At 37.9% G+C, this 22,273-nt stretch overlaps 1 protein-coding gene across 1 annotated transcript in view; it reads left to right on the top strand.

The window, feature by feature from the left end:
* Window positions 1-22,273, top strand: part of PRORP (protein only RNase P catalytic subunit) — a 156,143-nt gene that overhangs the window by 3,963 nt on the left and 129,907 nt on the right. The gene's annotated exons all lie outside the window — the stretch shown is intronic.

Here is a 22,273-nt window from a genome sequence, read left to right as displayed (position 1 = left end):
CTTGGTGTCTAGAGCAGGGGATGACAGATTCTTCTGTAAAAGACCAGATAGTAAAAAAAAAAAAAAATTTAATCCTCACTCAAGAATATGTTTTTGATTTTAGAGAGGAAAGGGGCAGGGAGAGAGAGAGAGAGAGAAAGAGAAAGAAACATTGATGTGAGAGAAACATCAATTGGATGCGTCCCAACCAGGGATTGAATCCACAACCTTTTGGTGCATGGGATGATGTTCCAACCAACTGAGCCACCCAGCAGGGCCATATAGTAAATATTTTAAGCTTTGTGGGCCATATAGTCTCTGTTGCAACTTTTCTGCTCGGCTATTGTAGTGAAAACAGCCACAGACAAACAAATGAGCAGGGCTGTGTTTCAGTAGTATTGTATCATAATAAGCAAGGGGTGGAATTTTCTTTTTTTTATGCAAAGAGAAGCAATGTGCTGGGATTTGGCCCTCTGGGCATAGTTACGAACCTTTAAGAAAGATTGCTTTAGAATTTCATAGAAGAGTTTAGTTGGACTATTATCCATCTACTGAAGTCAGTCTTGTTTCATCTGGGCACAAGTGCCCTTAAGCCCAAAAGACAGATGCTTATTCTTTGTCTAAGTGCTTTCATGAAAACATGGTTTCTCACAACTTTTCTAGTCAAGAGAGTTTAAGATATCTTAACAAAATTATTTCCAAGTATTCTTAGTATTAAATTTGATCCTCTAGGTCATTTTTAATAGCATTATTTTGCTAGTCTTCAGTACTTGATGCTGGTTTACTAAGATTAAGTTGAAATAAAATGTTTTTACCTTGGGGAAAGGCTACCCCATCATCTCACTGAATGCTTTTTCTTTAAAGTACCAAATAAAAACAAGAAGTGAAAATTGTTTTGCCTTCTCACCTTGACTTAATATTGTCAGATAATACCCCTAGATCATAAGAAAAGCTTTAATCCTCAGAATAAAGTCAAAATCTGGTCCATAAAAACATTATCTCCATTTTATGGAATACCTTTTAGCTGACTTTATTGATAAAATTTTAGTTAACATTTGTCGAGTGATGCTAGATACTTTACATTCATTATCCTATATCTTTTTTATTTATTTTTACAGAGTGGGGCAGGGAGAAAGAGGGAGAGAAACATCAATGTGTGGTTGCCTCACACGGCCCCTACTAGAAACCTGGCCTGCAACCCAGACATGTGCCCAATGGGGAATTGAACTGGCAACCCTATGGTTCCCAGGCTGGCACTCAGTCCACTGAGCCACACCAGGCAGGGCTCATTATCTTATGTCTTTTTTAATCCTCACAGCCACCCTAGATGGTAATGTTTTATTTCTGTTTTACAAATAGAGTGATTGAGACTTGGGGGGATTAAATTTGCTAGAGGATACCTTGCTAATAAAATCTAGGTTTGACCACCACCACCCCCAACCCCTGCAAATCTTTTTTGTTACACTCTACTGCCATTCATGGAATAAAAATTTTTAGTAACAACTGTAGCTAACAGTCAGCTGGTTGTAGCAGCTCTTTAATGCCATAGGAATTTCTGTCAGCTAAAATATGAATGAAACATTTCCTTCCTCTTATCAAATGTCTGTTGAACATTTGTGAGTATAGACATTTGTGAAGTAGGCATTAAAAGAGATGCAAGGTTGTATGAATAATGCTGTTTGCTACCAAAAACTTAACATTTCTGTTTCTGTTGTGGATTAATTGAACATTCTTTTTTTTTTAAATATTTATTTATTTTTAGAGAGGGAAGGGAGGGAAAGAGAGAGAGAGAGAGAAACATCAATATGTGGTTGCTGGGGGTTATGGCCGGCAACCCAGGCATGTGCCCTGGCTGGGAATCGAACCTGCGACACTTTGGTTCGCAGCCCGTGCTCAATTCACTGAGCTATGCCAGCCAGGGCTTGAACATTCTTTCTACCTTCCTACCTTCCTTTTTTTAAAAAAACAATTTGATAGTTTTTTTTTTTATTTGTTGATTTTTTAAGAGACAGGAAGGGGTGGGGGGAGAGAGAGAGAGAACAGAGAGAGAGAGGAGAGAAGACATCAATTTATTTTTCCTCTTATGCATTTATTGGTTGATTCTTGTATGTGTCTGGACTGGGGACTGAACCCACAACTTTGGCATATTGGTATGATACTCTAACCAACTGAACTCCCTGACCAGGGCTCCACCTTCCAGTTTTTTATTTAGTAAAATTTTCAACCTAAAGAAATGAAAAAGCACAGTGGATACCTACATACTCTTTAGCTAGAGTAACCAGTTGTTTTTATGGCACAAATACTTTCTTTCCACATATGTGTTTTTATGAACCATTTAAAAATAAGTTGTAGACATGTTGCTATAAGTGTTTCAGCAAATATTTTCTAAGAATTAAGAAAATTTTATGTAATTAAATAGCATGATCACATTTAAGAACCTTACCATTAATTCAGTGTCATTTATTTTATTTTATTTTTGAAATTATATTTTATTGTTTATGCTATTACAGTTGTCCCTACTTTTTCCCCTTTTGCCCACCTCTGTCCTCCATCCCCCAAGCAATTCCCATGTTGTTGTCAGTGTCCATTGGTTCTTTCTTTTGTCAACTTGCACCTCCTCCTGCCCTCCAAGAGCTGTTAGTCTGTTCCATGTATCTATATGCCACTGTTTCTGTTTTGTTCTGTTCACTAGTTTATTTTGTTCATTAGAGTTCACATGTAAGTGAGATCATATGTTATTTGTCTTTGACTGGCTTATTTCACTTAGCATAATAGTCTGCAGGTCCATCCATGCTATCCCCAAAAGTAAGAGTTCCTTCTTTTTCAGTGCTGTGTAGAGCCATTGTGTAAATGTATCACAGCTTTTTATCCATTCATCTACTGATGGACACTTGGGCTGCTTCCAGATCTTGGCTATTGTAAATAATGCTGTTACAAATATAGGGATGTATATATGTTCTTTTGAATGGATGTTTTGGGATTCTTAGAATATATTTCTAGAAGAGGAATTGCTGTACCAAAAGGCAGTTCCATTTTTAATTTTTTGAGGAATCTCCATACTGTTTTCCACAGTGGCTGCCCCAGTCTGCATTCCACCAACAGTTTATGAGGGTTCTCTTTTCTCCACATCCTCACCAGCCCTTGTTGCTTTATTGAGGGTAGCAATTCTGACAGGTATGAGGTGATACCTCATTGTGGTTTAAATTTACATTTCTGTAATGATTAGTGATGTTGATTATATTTTCATATGTCTATGGGCCATCTGTATGTCCTTGTTGAAGAAGTGTCTATTCAGGTCATTTGCCAAATTAAAAAAAAGTTTTTTTAAAGATTTTAATCTTATTTTATTTTTAGAGAGAAAGGAAGGGAGGGTAATTGAGAGGGAAAGAAACATCAATGTGGGAGAGAAATATTGATTGACTCTCGTATGCCCTCCAATAAGGGACCAAACCCACAACCCAGGCATGTGCACTGACCAGGAATCAAACTGTCAACCTTTTGCTTTTACAGATGGCACCTAATCAGCTGAGCCACACTGGTCAGGGCCTTTATCCATTTTTTAATTGGATTGTTTGTCTTCATGGTGTTGAGTTCTTTATATATTTTAGAAATTAAATCCTTATTAGATGTATCATTGGCAAAAATATTCTCCTATACAGTGGATTCCCTTTTCATTTTGATTATGGTTTCTTTAGCTGTGCAGAAATGTTTTAATTTCATATAGTCCCATTTGTTTATTTTTTATTTTTTTCTTTGTTTCTCTTGCCCTAGGAGGTATATTGGCAAAAATATTGCCATGTGAGAATTCTGAAATTTTACTGCCAGTGTTTCTTCTAGGATTTTTGTGGTTTCGTGACTTACATTTAAGCCTTTTATCCATTTTGTATTTATTCTTGTAAATGGTATAAGTTGGTGGTCTAGTTTCATTCTTTTGCATGTACCAGTCCAGTTTTCCAAACAGCATTTATTGAAGAGACTGTCTTTACTCCATTGTATGTGCTTTTGCCTTCATGAATGTGGTATATGCTTCTACTTTTTGTATCTTCCTCATTTTCTTTCTTCAGTGTCCTATAGTTTTTCAAGTCAGGTCATTTACCTCCTTGGTCAAATGTATTTCTAGGAACCCAGTTTGTTTGTTTGTTTGTTTGTTTGTTTAATAGTAAATGGAATAGTTTTCTTAAATTTTTTCCTAATAGTTTATTATTGTTGTATAAATGTTGTAAAAAATGCCACCAATTTCTGAGTATTGATTTTGTATCCTGCTACTTTGCCAAATTCATTCATTAGGTCTAGTAATTTCTTGGTGAATTCTTTAGGGCTTTCTATATACACTCTAACATGGTCAGCAAATAATTATGGTTTTACTCCCTCCTTTCCAATTTGAATGCCTTTTATTCTTCTTGTTTGATTGCTATGGCCAGGACTTCGAGTACTATGTTGAATAAGAGCGGTGAAAGCAATTCAGTGTCATTTAATAAAAAGTACATATTCAAATTTTCCCAGTTGTCCCCCAGATTGTATTTTATAACTCTTTCCCCTTCAGTCCAAGATTCAATCAAGATTCATTCTTTGCTTTTGGTTGTTATGTCTCTTTAAATCCATGACAGTCTCCTTTGTCTTTTTTTGTTTTTATGACATTGACTTTTTTGAAAAGTCTGGATGTTTTGACTTGTATAAGGTTTTTTGAAACTTCACACCTATGGATAACTTGAGGATATGGTTAAAATGCAAATTATGGTTCAGTTGTCTGGAGTGGGGCCTGAGATTCTGTGTTTTCATAAGATCCCAGGTGATGTGTTTATGGTCTTTGGACTACATATTGAGTAGCAAGACCTCATACTAATTGTTTGATTATTTTCTTTTCATTAATTCAGTATAAAAGCATTTGAGTAGACTACATGAGTGGTGCTGTGTGCTTCTCATTGACTCACAGCAGCCACATACTGTCAGGCTATGCTTACTGTTGCTGGTGTTAAATTTGATCACTATACTAAGAGGGTAACTGCCAGATAGCTCCATTGTAAAGGTACATTTTTCTCTTTATAATTTCTTTGTAATTTTTTCTTTTGCAATTTTTGTAATTAAAAATTAAATGATCTGTGGAGTAATACTTCAAGACTATGGAGATGACCTATCACCCATTAATTCTTCACTCAGTGTTTCTAGAATCATGGAGATACTCTCTACATTTGGAGATTGCAAAGTAGTGATTATTTAATTTCCTTTGCATTTGTGAGCTGACATTATTCTATAAAAGTTTCCACTCTTCATTTTTTTTTAAAAAATTATCTGTATGGACACGAGGGCTGTTTTTTAAAATTAACTATGTTAGATTTTATTACCATCATTATTCTTTTTGATGTTCAAATTGTCCCAAATTTGGCCTGTGGGGGCTCCTTCAAGACAGTTCCTGTGTCTTTTATTTTATTTATTTAAAAAAAATTTTTTTAAATTGATTTTAGAGAGAGAGTAAGGGAGAGATAGAGATAGAGAGGGACACTGATTTGTTGTTCCACTTTTTGATGCATTCATTGATTGATTCTTATATGTGCCCAGCCCAGGGATCAAACCGGCAGCCTTGAGGTATCAGGACAATGCTCTAACCAACTGAGCTACCGAGCCAGGGTGTTCCTGTGTCTTTTACATCTCTCCTTCCAGCCCCATCAGTTTTCCTCTCAATCAGTTTTTGAGCATTTTTATGCTTTCTGGCACAATATCTCCTAGGCTCTCACCTTGAAGTGCTCCTGTTCCAGTTGTGGAATCATTAATTCAATACTTTTGTTTAACATTATCAATGGCTAAACATTGCCATAATTCCCTTTTAAATGAAAATCACTTTAATTCTGGATTAATAGAAGGAAATTTTGTTACTTTTCTCTGCCGACAAAGACTTAGAACCCAGTGCACATCTTCTCTTTCAAGAGTGGTATTCTGCAAGAGAAGTTTCAGGCTCCTGAGTATGGTGAGAATAGCAAAGAGTCACACATTTGATTACAATAATTCACAGAACAACTGAATATAGTCATAGAAGAATTGGGACATTTTATGACAAGGGAAATTATTTTCTTCCTTTTTTTTCCAGATATCCTTCCCCTTTTCCCTTGCAACTCCCCAATTCTGTATCCCATTTCTTGTCATCTGCCTTTCTCCTTTAAGGTTTCAACATAATAATAATTGCTGTCCTGGCCAATGTGGCTCAGTTGGTTGGAGTGTCCTTCCATAAACTGAAAGGTCACCGGTTCAATTCCTGGTCAGGACACATGCCTGGGCTGTTGGTTCTGTTCCTTGTTGGGGTATGTATGAGAGGCGATTGATGCTTCTCTTTCACATTGATGTCTCTCTTTCCCCCTTTCCCTCTCTCCCTCCTTTTCCCTCTCTGTAAAAGCAATAAATATTTCTTCAGGGGAGGATAAAAAAATTGCTACTCTTTATTGAATGATGACTGTATGTCAGGTACTGTTATATCATAACAATCTAGCAATGATATCCCCATTTTGAGGATGGGGAAGGTCAGAATAAGATAGGTGTCCATGGTTAAAGAGCAGTGAAGGACAGCACATGGCTGAACTGGCGCAGGGATTACTTTTGTAGTATTGGTCAGGCAGAAGGGGCAAGGATCAATCCAGAGCACTGCTGGTAGGTTGAAGTAAAACCAACTGGATAAACTGAGTATATATATAGGTACAGCAAAGAGTTTGGAGCTGTATTCAGACCTCTGATTTTTCTGAGAACAAATCCGTCATTTGAAAGTGAGAGAAGGTATGATAGTCCAAGGGAGCTTGAGGAGTTTTAAGCATTGGAAGTTTGGATTATTTGTGAGAGGATTGGGGAAAGTATTGCCTATTGGTGCTGAAGTTGCAACTGAGGGTGGTAGGCATACATTTGTTGGGGTCATTGACCTCTGAGCCATTTTCAGCAGTGCTGAGCCATCCAGGCATGCAAAGAAAAGGCAGTTGGATGTGGGGTATGGAATTTTGCTAGTCTGGTACAGTTGAGGGAAAGAGGAAAACAGGAATTGAGGGTGTAAGTGAGAGGATGGGTCAATTAATGGACCGTAAGAGCAAAATTGATAGGAAGTAAAGATTTGTAGGAGCTCACAGATTAGATGAAAAAAGACTGAAGGCTCATGGAGGTTGAAGAGCCAGCATAAAGGAGAGTAGAAATCTGGAGATTTGTTGAGGGGAGGGCTGGTATTGCTTACGTGTGGCAACATGATAGGGACTAGGTGAGGGTAGTTCTGACAGAGTAGTTGATACGATCACATGATCAAGTGGGGCCCAGACTAGATAGGGAAGGAAGGAAAGCCAGAGTGCTGCCCAGGAGGCTTCCAGGGCACAGTCGTGTCAATGTGGAGTAAAATAAAAGGTATAGGGAAAATAAAAGAGTGAATACTAGAAAACTGAGGTCAGAGAGCAGATGAAATATATGAGGCTAAGATTTCAGAGGAAGAGCCGTTCTAGGTCCTGGCCAGATCCAGGGTCAGGCTACTAAGGTTTGGTAAGTGCTCCATTGTAAAGTTTAGCTCCAGACTGCCATTGCCCATAGATTTTTCATCTTTTATTTTGTTTTTTCATGTTTTGGATTTCTTTGCTCACCATTTGTATTATAACAAAATACCACAGACTGAGTCATTTAAATAGCATAAATTTATTTTTGCACAGTTCTGGCAGCTAGAAGTCCAGAATCAGCAGGTTTGGTTTCTCCTGAAGCTTCTCTCCTTGCTTGCAGATGGCCCTCACTCTTACTTTGTCCTCATACAGCCTTCTGTGCTCAAGCACCCGGAGTGTCTCTTTGTGTGTCTGAATTTCCATTTCATGTGAGGACACCAGTCAGGTTTGATTAAGGCCCTGCCCTATGACCTCATTTCACCTAAATCACCTCTTTAAACGCCTTATCTCCAAATACAATCACAATCCAAGATACTGGCTGGGATTTAGGACTTCAACATAAGATTTCTGGACTGGCCACAATTAAGTTCCTAACACCATTCATCGAAAATATGTATTAAAATTATATTGTGTTCAGCGTTTTAAGTTATTTTGTATTGGAATTGTCTTCAATTTTGCTTTCTAAAGCTTGCTTATTATTTGGGAATGTGAGATATAAACCAAGGAGTAAGTGCTAACTCCACTTTGAGTTTCTTTGTCTACTGAAAAATATTTATGATCTCAGTTGACCTCCATAAACATCTAGAGTGAGCATTATCAAAATTGTTTCAAGCTTATATGTTTTCACCAAGTAAAACTCTTGTTGAAAATAAAGTAAATGAGATGGCACTGCCTGATGAAGTGGTTCTCAACCTTGGCTGCTGGTTAGAATAGTTTAGGAGCTGTTTAAAAATAACTGATACCCTTACCCCACTCCCTGGAGGTTTTGGTTTTAAGTGTAAGTGTTCAGTGTATTAAATACATTCATATTTTGCAGCCCTCACCACCACCCATCCCCACAACTCTTTTTATCTTATAAAACTGAAACTGTATGTGCATTAAACGGTAACTTCCCATTCTCCCCTTCTCCCAGTCCCTGGAAACCACTGTTATACTGTCTTTATGAGGGCACTACAGTAATTGCCTCTTGTAGGTGGAATCATACTGTACTTGCCTTTTCACCTGCCTAATTTCACTTATCACATCCTCAAGGTTCATCCATGTTGTAGTATATCGTGAAATTTCCTTTCTTTTAAGGTTGAATAATATTCCATTGTATGTATATACCACATTTTGTTTATCCGTCAGTTAATGGACACTTGAATCCCTTCTATAGTTTAGCTATTGTGAATAATGCTGCTGTGAGCATGGATATACAGGTATCTCTTGATGCCGTGCTTGTAATTTTTTGGCTATATACCCAGAAATGGAATTGGTAAATTTATTTTTAATCTTTTGAGGAACTGTATTCCACAGAAGCTATACCATTTTACATTGATGCCAACATTGTACAAGGGTTCCAATTTCTCTACATCTTTGCCAGTACTTGTTTTTTTAATTGTTTATATAACTATCTTAATGGGTGAAGTGTCAGATCATTGTAGTTTTTCTTTTTTTAGAGAGAGGGGAAGGGAGGGGGAAAGAGAGGGAGAGAAACATCAATATGAGAGGGGAACATCAATGGGTTGCTTCTCACATGTACCCAACTAGGGACCAAACCCACAACCTAGGCATGTGCCCTGATTGGGAATGAACTGGTGACCTTTTGCTTTGTGGAATGATGCCCAACCAGCTGAGCCATGCCAGCCAGGTCTATGTCATAGTTTTGATTTGTATCTCTCTTATGGTAGTGATGTTGAACATTTTTTTCATGTGCTTCTTAGCCATTCATTTATCTTCTTTGGAGAAATGTCTATTCAAGTCCTTTGTTTTTCAGTTGGGTTTTTGTTGAATTTAGGTGTTCTCTGTATAATCTGTATATTAATTCCTTATCAAATACTTGATTTGCAAATGTTTTCTCCCAATCTGTGGGTTTCCCTTTTACTCTGCTGATATTGTCTTTCATGCACAAAAATTCTTAATTATCATGAAATCCATGTTTTTCATTTTTTCTTTTGTTACCTGTGTCTTTGGTGTCAAATCCAAGAAAATCATTGCCAAATCCAGTGTCATGAAACTTTTGTTCTGAGTTTTCTTCTAAGAGATTTAATTGTTTTTGGTCTTACATTTAGTGCCTTGATTCATTTTGAGTTAATTTTTGCATGTCGTGTTAGGCAAGGGTCCAACTTCATTCTTTTGTACATGGATGTGGATATCCAGTTTTCTCCAAACCATTGTTGAAAAGACTGCTCTTTCCCCTTTGAATGGCCTTGGCATCTCTGTCAACAATCATTTGACCATATATGCAACAGGATTATTCCTGATCCATTGGTCTATATATCTGTTTTATACTAGTACCACACTGTTTGGATTACTGTGGCTTTGTAGTAAGTTTTGGAATCAAGAAGTGTGAGTCCTTTACTTTTGTTCTTTTTAAGATTTTTTTTTGTTATTCAGTATCCCCTGAGATTCCAGACATCACTGGGATTTTGATAGGGATTACATTGAATCTGTAGATCACTATAATTAGCACTGACTTTTGTTAAAGATTTTATTTATTTATTTTTAGAGAGGGAAGGGAGGGAGAAAGAGAGAGAGAAACATCAGTGTGTGGTTGCTGGGGGCCGTGGCCTGCAACCCAGGTATGTGGCCTGACTGGGAATTGAACCTGCCACACTTTGGTTCGCAGTCCGCGCTCAATCCACTGAGCTATGCCAGCCAGGGCAGCGTTGACTTCTTAACAATATTAAATCTTTTAGTCCATGAACATGAAATATGTTTCCATTTATTTATGTCTTTAATATTTTTCAGCAGTGTTTTATAGTTTTCATTGTTCAAGTTTTTCACTTCCTTGGTTTAGTTCCTTCCTAAGTATTTCATTATTTTGTTGCTAGCGTAAATAGAATTGTTTTTATAATTTTCATATTATTCATTTTTGGCTTATGGAAATACATCTGATTTTTGTGTGCTTGTATCCAGCTACTTTGCTTAATTGATTTATTAGTTCTGATTGGTTTTGAGTGTGGAATCTTTAGGGTTTTCTACATATAAGATCATATCCTCTGCAAACCAAGATAATTTTACCTCTTCCTTTCCAATCTGGATGACTTCATTTTCTATTTCTTATTTAATTGCTCTAGCTAGAACTTTCAGTACTTTGCTAAATAGAAGTACTGCAAGCAGTCATACTTGCCTTCATACTGATCTTAAAGGAAAACCTTTCTTCTTCCACCACTGAGCATGATGTTCACTTTGGGTTTTTTATATATGGCTTTAATGTTGGGGTAGTTCCCTTCTTTTCCTAGTTTGTTGGGTATTTTTATTATGAAAGGGTGTTGAATTTTTTCAAATGCTTTTTCTGCATCAGTTGAGTGATCATGTGTTTCTTTCCCCTTTATTCTGTTGATAATAAATTATAATATTATATATTACAGATTGATTTTCATATATTGAACCATCCTTGCATTCCAGGAATGAATCTCACATGGTCATAGTATATTCTCCTTTTATTATTGCTGTTCAATTCTGCTTGCTAATAGTTTATTGAGGATTTTTGCATTCATGTTTATAAGGGATATTGGTCTCTGGTTTTCTTGTAGTGTCTTTCTCTGGCTTTGGTATCAGGGTAATGCTGACCCCATAGGAGGAGTTTGAAAGTGTTCCTTCCTCTTCAGTTTTTTGGAAGAGTTTGAGAATAATTGCTGTTAGTTCTTCTTTAAGTGTTCAGCAGAATTTACCAGTGAGCCATTAGGTACAAGACTTTTTGTTGTGGATGGGAGATTTTTGATTGCTGATTCATTCTCCAAACTATGTATAAGTGTACTCAGATTTTATTTTTCCTCTTGATTATGCCTCTTTGTCTCTGTGATTAAAAGTACAATCAGCAATCAGCACCCATATTCCTGATATTTGGAAGACAGGGTCTTTTTGGCCACTCACCTAGCTCTCACAAGCTGTGTGCAAGCTGCTCCAGGAACATGGGTACTGTTGTCTGCTGTGTGGCTTGGAGTGAGGGTGCTGTTGTGCTAAGAATGAAAACTGAAATTACTACAATTTATCATCCAAGGCTTCCCCTGGAAGTGCAAGCCTTCAACAGATTGTAGAATTCTAAAATAGTTACTACTAACATTAGACAGGTTCTGTGTGTGCACTTGTCTGGGTGGGTAAACAGATCCTGGTACTTCCTTCTCTGCCATCTTCCCTTCAACTTGATGAGTTTTGACATGTGTACACCTGTGGAACTGTCACCACAGTTAAGGTAACAAATATATCTATCACCCCCAAAAAGTTTCCTCCTGCAACCTTAAAGTGACTTCTGTATCCACCTCCCATTCTTGTTTGCCCCCTCATCGGGTAAACACCATGAAATCATATAATGTATAGTCTTTTTTGGTCTGGCATCTCTTAATTCAGTACAGTTGAGTCTTAAACAACATGAGTTTGAACTCTGTGGGTCGACTTAAATGTGGAAGTTTTTCAATAAATATACAGTTGACCCTCTGTTTCAGGTTTCACATCCATGGATTCAACCAACCACTGATCAAAAACAGTTTTCAATCCACAATTGGGAATCTGTGGATGTGGAGGGCCCATTGTGTGCATTGTTCTGTACCATTTATATAAAAGACTTGAGCATCCCTGTGTCTAACAACATTCTCCTGCAGATCTTTGACTTTGTGCTTTTGTATTTGTTTCCTAGGGATGCTGTAACAAATTACTGTGAACTGGTGGCCTTAAATAACATCCTCTCATAGTTGTGGAGGCTAGAAGTCCAAAATTAAGGTGTTGGTGGGGCCGTGCTGCTTCTGGAGGTTCTAGGAAGAAGACTTTTTTTCCTTTTTCCTAGTTTCAGAAGCCCCCGGCTCCTGGAAATCCTTGCTGTTTCTTGGCTTCTAGCCCAATCACTCCACTCTGCCTCCTTTTTTCTGTGTGTCCTCTCTTCTTATAAGGCCATCAGTCATTGGATTTAGGAGCCACCTTATTGTAGTATGACCTCATCTTAACTATTAGGTAGGCCAAAAAGTTTTTTTTTCCTGTAAGATGGCTCTAGTGATGCTTAGTTGTCTTTAACGTCATTCAGAACAATTTTGTTAGATTGTATTGTGACAGCTGTCATATCAGCATGCATTTAAAAAAAAAACTTATCAAAATTGGTGAGTTTTTGTGTAGCCATTTTAACATTGAAGATGAAAGAAAATATACACTGTTTTTGGCAAATTATAGTTTATTATTTCAAGAAAGGTAAAAACACAACACAAAAAAGATTTATGCCGTGTATGGAGAAGGTGCTGTGACTGATTGAACATGTCAAAAGTGGTTTGCAAAGTTTCGTGCTGGAGGTTTCTCACTGGACGATGCTCCACGGTCTGGCAGACCAATTGAAGTTGTTAGTAATCAAATTGAGACTTTGAGAACGATCAACATTATATCACATGGGAGGTAGTCAACATTTTCAAAATGTCCAAATCAATGAAGTTATTGGTGAAAAATGAAAAATGTGTCTTTTATGTTATGAAAGAACTAAATGGACTTTTTGGGCAACCCAGAAATTATATTTGCATCCAGATAAGGTCACATTCCAGGTAGACATGGATTTTGGAGGGGACACTATTCAACCCACTACTTTTTTCCTCTGGGTATTATGGTAGGTGTGTAGCTTTTAAAGAAACCTCCAAACTGTTTTCCAAAATGGTTGTCTCATTTTACATTTTTATTAGCAGTGTATGAGGGTTAAAGCTGTTCCACATGCTGGTCAACACTTAATATGGTCACTTTCTTTACCTTTAGCTATTCTAATGGATATTAAGTAGTATCTCATTATGGTTTTAATTTCCATTTTCCTGAAGACTAATGATGTTGAACATTTTTATGTGCTTAATTGCCATCTATATATCTTCTTTGGTGAAGTATTTGTTTAGATCTTTTCCCCATTATAAAAACTGGGTTGTTGCCCTGGCCAGGTGGCTTAGTTGGTTAGAGCAGGTTTGATTCCCAGTCAGGGCACATACCTAGGTTGTGGATTCAATTCCTGGTCAGGGATGTGTACCAGAAGCAACTGATCAGTGTTTCTCTCTCCCTCTCTCTTCCTCTCTCTCTCAAATGAATAAATATCAACTCAGTGAGGATTTTTTAAAAATTGGGTTTTTCTATTATTGAGCTGTAAGAGTTATTTATGTATTCTAGATACATGTTCCATACCAGCTATATGTTTTGCAAATATTTTCTCTCAATCTGTGGCTTGCCTTTCATTTTTATCAAATAGAGATTCTGATTTAATTGCTCTGGTTCAGGGCCCAGTTATCCAGTTTTTCAAAAGCTCCCAGATGATTTTAAAGTGAAGCCTGGGTTGAGAACCACTGTTTGTAGCGTGAGATTTTGAAGGACCCTAATGTACTTGTATGTATAGCAGTTTCTTCAGGATACTTTGGGAGAAAACTTAAGTCATAAGTGAATTTTTAGCTTTTCTGAAACCTTTGTTTACTGTACTTAGACATCACAGCCAGCAGATGGCAATAGTGTAACATGTAACAATTACCCTAGGTTATAATGCAAAGCCAAGTCAATCAGGTTAAACAATTTTGTGAGCTTCTTTTATTATTGCACTGAAAGATCTTTGTCATTTTTGTTTAAATTAGATTAGTTGATAGTAGATAATAATGGGAGGTATATACTTGAATTTTAAGCGAACAAAGCAGAAGTTCATGTATTCATGTACACTACAGGTTTTGCTACGTGAGACTAATTGAGAGGACATTAATGAAGATCAAAAAGTGAATTTGGAACTATGTGGATAGTGTTAGTTTAGTATTAATTATATTTTTTACTTTTATTTTCCTTTGTTCTTTTTTTAAGTTTTTTTAATTGGTTATGCTGTTACAGTTTGTCTAGTTTTCCCCCTTTATCTCCCCTCCACCCTGCCCCCCCAACCCTACAACATCCACCCCCCCTTAGTTCATGTCCATGGGTTATACATATAAGTTCTTTGAGTTCTCTGTTTCTTATACCATTTTTTTATCACTCCCCATCTATTTGATGCCTACTAATTATGCTGCTTCTTCCCTGTACCTCCCCACCTCCCTGTCCCTCCCTTCCCCCTCCCCACTGAAATCTTTCCGTGTGATGTCCATTTCTCTGATTCTGTTTCTGTTCTGGTTGTTTGCTTAGTTTTTGTTTTTGTTGTCTTTCTTTTCTTTGGGGTTCATTTGTTGATAGTTGTGAATTTGTTGTCATTTTACTGTTCTTAGTTTTGATCTTCTTTTTCTAAGTCCCTTTAACATTTCATGTAATAATGACTTAATGATGATGAACTCCTTTAACTTGACTTTATCTGGGAAGCACTTTATCGGCCCTTCCATTTTATTTATTTTTTATTTTTTTAAGATTTTATTTATTTATTTTTAGAGAGGGAAGGGAGGAAGAGAGAGAGAGAAACATCAGTGTGTGGTTGCTGGGGGGGTCATGGCCTGCAACCCAGGCATGTACCCTGACTGGAAATCGAACCTGCGATACTTTGGCTCGCAGCCTGCACTCAATTCACTGAGCTACGCCAACCAGGGCTATGCCCTTCCATTTTAAATTAAAGCTTTGCTGGATAGAATATTTTTGGATGTAGCTCCTTGCCTTTCATGACTTCAAATACTTCTTTCTAGCCCCTTCTTGCCTGCAAGATTTATTTTAAGAAATCAGCTGATAGTCTAATGGGGACACCTTTGTAGGTAACTGTTGCCTTTTCTCTTGCTGCTTTTAAGATTCTCTGCTTATCTTTAATCTTGGGTAACTTAATGATGATGTGCCTTGGTGTGTTCCTCTTTGGGTCCTACTTCTTTGGGTCCTGCTTCTTTGGGATTCTCTGGGCTTCCTGGAAGTCTATTTCCTTTGCCAGATTGGAGAAGTTTTCCTTCATTATTTGTTCAAACAATTTTTCAATTTCTTGGTGGTGTTCTCCTTCTGGCACCCCTATAATTCATATATTGGAATGTTTCAGGTTATCCCAGAGGTTACTAAGTCTCTTCATTTTTTTGGATTCTTGTTTCTTCCTTTTCTTCTGGATGGATGTTTATTTCTTCCTTTTGTTCCAAATCTTTGCTTTGAGTTCTGGTTTCCTTCTTGTCACTGTTGGTTCCCTGAATATTTTCCTTTATTTCACTTCGGGTATCCTTCATTTGTTTTTTCATTTTTTGACTAAGCTCAATCAGATCTGTGAGCATTTGATTACCAGGGCTTTAAATTCCCCGTCAGATAGGTTGGCAATCTCCTCCTTGCTTAGTTCTCTTTCTGAGGCTTTGCTGTGTTCTTCCATTTGGGCCATATTTCTTTGTCTTGGCACAGCTGATTGTCTCCTTTGTTCTTAATAATAACATCAAATTACAGTCAGATTTACTTTTTCATTTTTAACTGCTGAGTTATGAATTCTTTATTTAATACTTTTATTAGGGAAAAAAACATATTCAGAGGTGAAGAGACTAGTATAATGAACCCCTAGCTCAGTGATTACTAACTCATGGCCACCCTTTTTCATTTATATATCTACTCATTCCTCCCTTGCTCCTCAGGTTTCTGTGGTACAAATCTGAACATAATCATTTGTCTTATAAATTATAAATTCACTTTTAAGCAGTTTTATTTATTTCTCTTATCTTAAAACATACCCCTTCATGTAGAGTAATATTTTTCTTATATAATAAGAGATACTTTAGAACAGCAATTCTCAAACTTTTTGGTCTCAAGGTGCTTTTAGATTCTTAAAAATTAAGGACTCCTGAAAGCTTTTGTTTATGCAGAATTATATCTGTTGATATTTATGTCTTAAAAGTTAAAACTGAGAATCTTTAAAAATATGTATCAATTTATGTAAAATAACATTAAAAACTATTAACACGCTGATATAAAGAACATTTTTCTAAATAATAACTATTGTACAAAACCAAAAAAAAATGTGAGGAGACAGGCATTGTCTTACATATTTGTAAATCTCTTTAATTAAGCCACTTAATCAGTCTATTGTGTTATTTTCTATGAAGTACATGAAGAAAATGGAGACCTACTGTAGTTGGAAAAGGTAAGAATATTTTATTGGCATTTTCAGAAAATTATAGTTATTCTTTGATATTATGCTAGAACACTGGACTCTTGTGAGTAATGAGAGTGAAAAATATAGATAATATCTCAGTATTATTATAAAAATAGTTTTTAAAAAGTTTTTAAAAGATTTTATTTTATTTTTTAATATATTTTATTGATTATGCTATTACTGTTGTCCCATTACCCCTCCTTCATTCCCCTCCACACCCTCTCCCACCCACATTCCCCCCCTTTAGTTCATGTCCATGTGTCATAAGTTCTTTAGCTTCTACTTTTCCCATACTATTCTTGCCCTCCCCCTGTCTATTTTCTACCTACCATCTATGCTACTTATTCTCTGTACCTTTTTCCCCTCTCTCCTCCTCCCATTCCCCTGTTGCTAACCCTCCATGTGATCTCCATTTCTGTGGTCCTGTTCCTGTTCTAGTTGTTTGCTTCATTTGTTACTGTTTTTTTAGGTTTGGTTGTTGATAGCTGTGAGTTTGTTGTCATTTTACTATTCATAGTTTTGATCTTCTTTTTCTTAGATAAATCCCTTTAACATTTAACATATAATAACAGCTTGGCAATGATAAACTCCTTTAACTTGATCTTATCTGAGAAGCACTTTATCTGCCCTTCTATTCTAAATGAAAGCTTTGCTGGACAGAGTAATCTTGGATGCAGGTCCTTGCGTTTCATGACTTGGAATACTTCTTTTCAGCCCCTTCTTGCCTGTAAAATTTCTTTTGAGAAATCAGCTGAAAGTCTTATGGGAATTCCTTTGTAGGTAATTGTCTCCTTTTCTCTTGCTGCTTTTAAGATTCTCTCCTTCATTTTAATCTTGGCCAGTGTAATTCTGATGTGTCTTGGTGTGTTCCTCCTTGGGTCCAACTTTTTGAGACTCTCTGAGCCTTCTGGACTTCCTGGAAGTCTATTTCCTTTGCTGGATTGGGGAAGTTCTCCTTTATTATTTGTTCAAGTAACTCTTTCACTTGTTGTTTTTCCTCTTCCCCTTCTGGTACCCCTATAATTTGGATGTTGGAACATTTAAAGATGTCCTGGAGGTTCCTAAGCCTTTCCTCATTTTTTTGAATTCTTATTTCTTCATTCTTTTCTGATTGTATTTTTATTTTTCTTTCTTCTGGTCCACTCCATTGATTTGAGTCCCAGTTTTCTTCCCATCACTGTTGGTTCCCTGTGCATTTTTCTTCATTTCACTTATTGTAGCCTTCATTTTTTCATCTAATTTGCCACCAAAATCAACCAATTCTGTGAGCATCCCAATCACCAGTGCTTTGAACTGTGCATCTGATAGGTCGGCTATCTATTGGTCACTTAAAAGTACTGTTTGTGGGGCTTTCAATTCTGTTTGAGCCACCTTTTCTTTTTCCTTTGGTCTGGTCATGCCAGACCAAATCTGGCGGAGGGACGGAGCCTTAGGTGTTCACCAGGGTTGGGTAACACTTGTCACTGGGTTGTGATGTTGTATGTGGGGGCAGGGTCTGAGAGGGAACAATAGTGCTTGCTCCGCTCTCTGTCGGACCTCAGTCCCTTCTGCCGCTTCCCTGGAGCAGAAAGCTGGGCCCCTCTGGTGCCATTTCCCATGTGGGTGGGCTTGTGCACCCAGTGGGACTTTCCAACAACCTCTCCTGTGAGGCTGGGAGTCTCTCCCTGTGCCTCAACCCCCACAAGTGTTTTCAATAAGTGTCCTGAGGCTCTATTTCCCAGCACTGGGATCCTGGTTTTCACGCAGTGCCTTACTTCACAATTCCCGCCTCTCTGGATCTGCTGGTTGCCACCCCTTGGCTGGGGTCTGCCAGCTGCTGCTTGTGTGCTCAGGGTCCACCTGCTGTGGCCTTGCATGCCCCAGATACCTTACGCGCCTGGACCCAACACTCTCTGCTCTCCACCCCTCAACCCTCACCTGGCTGCCCAACTTCACCCCTCCTACCGGTCTGGATGAATGTGTCTATTTTAACTTCGTAATTGTCCGACTTCCATACAGTTCAATTTTCTGTCAGTTCTGGTTGTTATTCGTTCTCTAAATTGTTATTGTCCCTATCTTGGTTTTGTGAGGAGGCACAGTGTGTTTACCTATGTCTCCATCTTGGCCGGAAGTCCTAAAAATAGTTTTAACCTTACAGATACTCTGAAAGGGTCTTAGGGTTGTAGACATTGTCCTCAAACTACAGTTTAAGAACCACTGCTCAACTTCCAGTCAGGATGGTGGCATAGGCAGACATCGCTCGCCTCCTCACACAACCACATCAAAAGAACAACTAAAGTATAGAGCAACTATCTTTCAGAACCATCAGTAATTGAGTTGAATGGCAGTCTGACAACTATAGATTTAAAGAAACCACATCTATCCAGAATGGCAGGAGGGGCACATACACAGAACAGGCTGGTCCCATACCCACGAGTGGTGGATAAAAATTCGGGAGGGATATCTCTGGAGTGAGGAGTCCCAGCCCCACGTCACACCCCTCAGCCCAGGTTCCAGTACCAGGAAGATAAGCCCCTACAACTTCTGGCTGCAAAACCCAGCAGGCACTGAGTCAGTAGAAGAAATTGCTGGAGCCCCAAGCAATTCCTCTTAAAGAACCTGCACACAGACTTACATAGACTCACTGCCTCTGAACTCCAGCTCCAGGGTAGCAACTTAAAAGGAACCAGTAGCATACAGGGAGAAGCTGAAGTGTGTGGCATCAGGTGGGCAGAGGCTATTGTCCTTTTTTTAAACTTTCCCACCACAGAGCCAGTATCTGAGTTGGTGCCATATCTGAGACTCCATCAACCTGGCTAACACTTCCACCTGCCATGGAGGTCCCCAAAGACCCCACCCCACCAAACTTAGGGGCCCACTCAAGCTTCTTTTGCATATGAATGGCTGGTCTTGGGTTGTGCTGCACAACTTCCTAAATCCTATCAAACAAGTAATAGCTGGCCTCAGTGAGCCCTAGTCTGGCACTAGCAGCAGCCAGCTTAGATTCAAAGTTGGCTTCACCTGGAAATCTCCAAGTTCAGCACAAGTAGCAGCCATCTCAGATTGCTTTATAGCTCATGTAGGTGTCCCAGGCCAAACACAGGTAGGGGATGACCTTGGACTGCATCACCTCGGAAACCCCAGGGTCAGCACACCCAGTAGACAGCTACAGACCACATCAGAGAACCACCACCCTACCCCTGCACAGCTGATCCTTCATGGAATGTGGAGGTTGGTGGTCAGTGGTCACAACCAATGTTTGCAGCTGACTGGCCTGGGTAAGTCCCTCCCAAATCCCTCCCATTGATCTGCCAACAGCAACCAAAGCTCAGCTATAAGAGGGTGTACTAAGCCCACACAAAAGGTGCACACAAGTACCCAGCTTGTGTGATAGGGGAGGCTGTGCAACTGGACCCTATAGGACACCTACTACATTAGGCCACACTATCAAGACATGGAATCAAAGCAGCTCTACCTAATACATAGAAACAAACACAGGGAGACTGCCAAAATGAGGAGAAAAAGTAACATGGCTCAAATGAAAGAACAGATCAAAACTCCTGAAAAAAGAGCTAAGTAAAATGGAGATGAACAATCTGTCAGAGGCAGAGTTCAAAACACTGGTTATAAGGATGCTTAAGGAACTTAGTGAGGACCTCAATAACATGAAAAAGATCCAATTAGAAATGAAGGATAAACTAATTGAAATGAATAACAGTTTACAGGGAAACAACAGTTGAGTGGAATGCTCTGGAACATAAGGAAGCAAAAACAACTAATCAGAACAAGAAGGAAGAAGATTCCAAAAAAAAAAATGAGGATAGTATAAGCAGCCTCAGGGACATGTTCAAGAGGTCCAACATTCACATCATAGGGATGCCAGAAGGAGAAGAGGAAGAGCAAGAAATTGGAAATCTATTTGAAAAAATAAGGAAAGAAAACTTCTCTAAATTGGTGAAAGAAATAGACATGTAAGTCCAGGAAGCACAGAGTCCCAAACAAGACATGCAAAGAGGCCCACTCCAAGAACCATCATAATTAAAATGCCAAAGGTTAAAGATAAAGAGAGAATCTTAAAAGCAGCAAGACAAAAGAAGTTAGTTACCTACAGGGGAGTTCGCATAAGTAACACTGCCAGCTGATTTCTCAAAAGCTACTTTGCAGGCTAGAAGGGATTGGCAAGAAATATTCCAAGTCATGAAAAGCAGGGACCTACAGCCAAGATTGCTCTGCCCAGCAAAGATATCACTTAGAATCAAAGGGCGGATAAAAAGCATCCCAGATAAGAGAAAACTAAAGGAATTCATCATTATCAAACCATTATTATATGAAATGTTAAAGGGACTTATTTAAGAAAAGAAGATCAAAACTATGAACAATAAAATGGCAAAAAATACATATCTATGAACAATTGAATCTAAAAAAACAAACTAAGCAAACAAGAACAGAGACAGAATCATGGATATAGAGAGCATTTTGATGGTTGACAGATGGTGGGGTATGGGGAAATGGGTGAAGAGGTGAGGGGATTAAGAAATACAAAGAGGTAGGTACAGAATAGCCATGGGAATTTAAAGTACAGTTTAGGAAATGGAATAGCCATAGAACTTAAACACATACCCCATGGACATGAACAATGGTGAGGGGATTGCCTGAAGGAGCAGGGGCTACTGGGTGGAGGGGGACAAAGGGAGAATAATTAGGACAACTATAATAGCATAATCAATAAAATACAATTTAAAAAAAAACACTGCTCTAGAAATACTCTGCTTTAGGGATAATTTCCTTTTTCTCTCTATTTGAAAAGTTTAAGTAAAATGTATTTCCTTTAGTTTTATTACAAAGCATTTTAACAAAGGAAGTTAAAAAGTCTCACTATTCAGAGTATCTTCTGTTTAGTTTCTTCTCTCTTTAAGTTCTTTTTTTAATTGTATTTTTTTTCCATTACAGTTTAGTCCCTTAGTTCCCGCCCCTTCAGTTCTTTTTGATACTTCTTTCATCATCTTTCATTTTCCAAATGGGCGGGGTTTTTTTCTAATTATAAAAACAAAACAAAACTCTAAAGGAGATAATAGCCCAACATAGCCCTCTTGTTTTGAACTTCTAATGAAACTTTAATTACAATAGCACTCTCCCATAATCCTGTGATTTAGAACTTCTTAAATAAAACTAATGATTTAGGATTCTGTTTTCTGAAAAAGAAATTGGAGAAAGGCAAATTGCCTGTAGTACATTTAATTGACTTTTTGGGTTAAGTTTAAATCAAGTCATTTGTTCTGCTTGATAATATCTTTCTAGGTAATTGACAGATGGGAGGCCTTCTGGTGTTTTTCTAATTACAGATTTTAGAAGTAAATGTGACCCGAATGAAATGTCAGTATAAGAACTGATCTAATGTAGGTTCGCTTTTGTTTTTTAATTTGAGAGTGGCAGCTGCAGACTATGAAAGATGTGTGTGAACTAACCGAGCTCTTCATCAGTTTTCAGAACCTTCCACTCTCTTCTGGGTCTGAAGATGTGGTTATCTCTAAGATTAACTGCAAGGTTTTCCCCCATACTTAAAAGATGTTGAGTGGTAAATGGCAAACTTTGGGGGTTTGGTAGTTAAGTCAGAAAACTGAGAAAGAAATTTAATTATCTGCAAAGTATAGTTTTAAAGTCATGTATTTTGAATTCTCTATTTATTAAAGCCTGTTAATGATAAATAGTCTTCAACTTA

Source organism: Phyllostomus discolor, chromosome 1 (assembly GCF_004126475.2).
Source record: "Phyllostomus discolor isolate MPI-MPIP mPhyDis1 chromosome 1, mPhyDis1.pri.v3, whole genome shotgun sequence".
NCBI lineage: Eukaryota > Metazoa > Chordata > Mammalia > Chiroptera > Phyllostomidae > Phyllostomus > Phyllostomus discolor.
The sequence above is the reverse complement of the archived record's forward strand: the minus strand, read 5'-3'. Positions and strand labels throughout refer to the sequence as shown.